The sequence below is a fragment of the Alligator sinensis genome, unplaced genomic scaffold (assembly GCF_000455745.1).
Source record: "Alligator sinensis unplaced genomic scaffold, ASM45574v1 scaffold123_1, whole genome shotgun sequence".
NCBI classification, from domain to species: domain Eukaryota; kingdom Metazoa; phylum Chordata; order Crocodylia; family Alligatoridae; genus Alligator; species Alligator sinensis.
The window spans coordinates 360,403-363,517 of record NW_005841985.1 but is presented as its reverse complement, the minus strand read 5'-3'; the positions used below and the strand labels follow the sequence as shown (position 1 = coordinate 363,517).

The window sequence follows — 3,115 nt, the reverse complement described above, 5'->3', positions numbered from 1 at the left end:
TTTATGCTAAAGTGGGAAGGAAGAGCTACAAATTATTTTTGCTCAGTCTCCGTTGGAAATCTGGTTCCATTTAACTTTTTTAGTTGCCAAGTATGCATTTCATGAAGGACCAGGCAGAGTGCTGAGCAGAAGGTATCTGTGCAAACACGCTGGAATAATCCTGCATCAATACAGGGATACTGAGCTCACTTAAAACAGAATCTGGAGACAACTAAAAGGTGATAATTTCTGACCCAAAAAGACCCTTTTTCATATACTCCATAATTACATGATAGAACTCACTCCCCAGAAATCACTGAAGGCTGAAGCCAAGAACTCATTACAGTTAAAGGAGAACTTGGACATATGTTGGGATAATAATAAAAAAATTAGATATTCTTGATAATACCAATAATTTTTGGAAGAGATTTCAAATTTCATGCTTCAGGATTTCTAGACTATCTTTGAAAATGAGAACCTGACATGAAACCTAATGGGGAAGTTCTTACACCTTCCACTTATTCAATTGGTGTTGGCCACTCCTAGAGAAGGATACTAGACTAAAATAACTTGGATCTAATCCAGTGAGGCAATTCCTTGTGAAAATGTACTGGTGTCATTGAAATCTTGCAGGCCACCTGTTACACTGAGAACAGTAAAATCCCTAACTTGAGTGTCAGAGCTCAGGGTAAGGTTGTGGACCTGGCAAAAAAGGATTTTTTTTACTTGGATGTTGAGCAACTTTAACTTGGAAATCAGTGAGAACTAGAACTACAGAATCCTATGGTGAACTTTTTATAAAGTCACTTTTCAGCATTTACCTTTAAACTCTGATCAGAAGGTGGAATTTTAGTTTTCAGGCTCACTTTCTGAAAAATCTCATGGTTGAAGTTTCTGTCAGATCAGCTTACTTTCCCTGCAGAGAAAATTGAGGGCAAAGGCTCAGGAGTAAAAGAAATATTATGAAGTCAGTTCAAGAGTTCCCTGCAAGTTGTTCCCTCAGAGGAGACAGGTTAAGAGACCCTAAAAAAAGGGAATCACACTGTTCTTTGGATCCCCTTGTGGCAGCTGACTAGCAGATAGGAGAGTACCCAAGAATGTTAAATATGGAGCTGTAATGCATTGCCTACTGTTAGGATTTCTTCAATTCTACCAACCCTGCCCAAGGAACTCCTCCAGCCCTTCTTTAGTCCTTTTTTCCTGCACCCTATATCTTGTAGAATATCTTTCATGTGAAAGCTAAGCAGTTTTTCTGCAAGTGTCCCCTCAAGACAGGGTTCCCAAAGATGGTTGGTCATTGAACTGAGGCACTCAAATAGGTGAACCTCAGACAAAGGGAAAGCTGAGTGCAATACAGACCTAATGAACTTAAAGCAAGACAGCACACATGATCTGAACTAGGCCTAGGGACATATCCCTCTGCAAATAAGTTTTTGGCATTAATGTTTATGCATTAGTATTTAAAGCTATCATAACGGCACAGAAGCTAAGGCCCCAGCAGTGCAGAGAGGCACACAGCCACTAAAGCCCTGACCTGCAGCTTATTTCCAGCTTGATCATTAGTCTGCTGGTGACCTCATTTAAGTCCTTTTGCCTTGCTGTGTCTCAAGTTCCCCCTTGTTAAAAAGAGGGCCAACGATGCCTCTTTTGTGAACTGCTTTGACATCTCTGGATGAAACATGCCATTGAGAACCAGGAATTCAGCCACTGCGAGAGGCAGACAGCTCCAGAGACCCTTCCCCCTGCTTCCTGCAGGGAAGAGGATTCCAAAATTTTGCAACCTGTTTTCAGTGCCCAGTTTGATGGGGGATTGGATAATCCAATATGCACATATGAATACTCTGATGTGTGCAAGCACACTGTACCAAGGAACCCATGGCTCCTGTTACTGACAGAAAATGGAGGCAAACTGCACCCAGGAAACCAAGAGTGGGGCTACCTGTAAAGGATAAGCAGCCAGAGCCCCATAAATGAGAAGTGCCTCCTGCTGTAGCACAGCAATAGTATGATAGAAGAGTAACTTGGGGAGCTTCATAGGAGAACTACTGCAGTGCTAGCTCTGCTGTTATAGGCCGTCCTGAAAGCTGGTAAACCAAGCATATTAGAGATCACCTGCCAACTGCCCAATGAGTCACATAACCAGAAGAGCTGCTGGCCTCTGGGGCATATAAGCCCAGGCCAGGGCCAGAGCAAACAGTCTGGCCCTGGAGGATGAAGGGAAAGAAACCCTGCAGGGAAATGCCTGCTGCTGCTGGAATAAAATCTTGCTATGCCTATTTGAGCTACAAGTAAGGAGCTGAGGGCTGGCAGAAGATTAGAAACAGCGTGGTTGGTGATTGCATTAGAGAGTTGGCATGCCTGGGAAACCAAGTTACAGCCAGTGCATTTATGTTTTTGGTTTAAGTTAGACTGGTGGTTTGGTAAGGACAAAAAAGGAGTGAGGAGGTCCCAGTAGTGCCCAAGGAGATATGGCTGTCTGAAGTCCTGCCAGAGGGCAGGGGCTTGATTGTGGTAACAGAGAAAAAAGCCTGGGAGAGGCAAAACAGGGCAGAGCTAGGGCCAAGGGGCCTACATCCAAGAGAGGGGTAGAGCTAGGACCAGGAGGCCAATAGCCTAAGGAGGGGCAGAGATAAGAGCCCAACAGAACAAGACAAGGCGTGGAGCCCAAGGAACCAGACCCAGTACAGTAGGTCTAGGGCAGGGGTGGAAAAAATGGCAGATCCAGCTGGTGGCTAGACTCCATTTCCCAGCAGCCCCTACATGCATCACTCCAGCTAGTTTCCTTGGAGACCCCAGGAGCAGTGAGGCCATGACAGGGCAAGGCCAGGGTCTCCATGCAGACATGCCCAAGCCACTGGCAGGGCACACAGCTGGGCAGGGAGCTGCTCTGGGGCAAAGGCTGGGATTTTGCCATGGTGCCACAATCCAATGCCTGCATGCCCCTGACTGGTCTAGGCCAAAAGACCCAGCCAGAGCAAAGGGGGCAGAAGCTGGGAAGGGAGAAGAGGCCTAAGGTGGCCTGGTGGGTGTGCAGCAAGATGCCTACTTAAGTGATGACTGGAAACACTTGTGAGGCATGGGCAGGGCCATGATTAGCCCATAAGGCAACCGATGCCTTGGCACAAGTAGATCAAGA

At 46.0% G+C, this 3,115-nt stretch overlaps 1 long non-coding RNA gene across 3 annotated transcripts in view; it reads right to left on the bottom strand.

Annotated features, from left to right (window-relative positions):
- Positions 1-3,115, bottom strand: part of LOC102376605 — a 26,722-nt gene that overhangs the window by 23,083 nt on the left and 524 nt on the right. For all 3 annotated transcript variants that reach the window (XR_003093461.1, XR_003093459.1, XR_003093460.1), the window contains exon 2: positions 801-895. This is a non-coding gene — a long non-coding RNA (uncharacterized LOC102376605). The remainder of the gene's footprint in view (positions 1-800; positions 896-3,115) is intronic.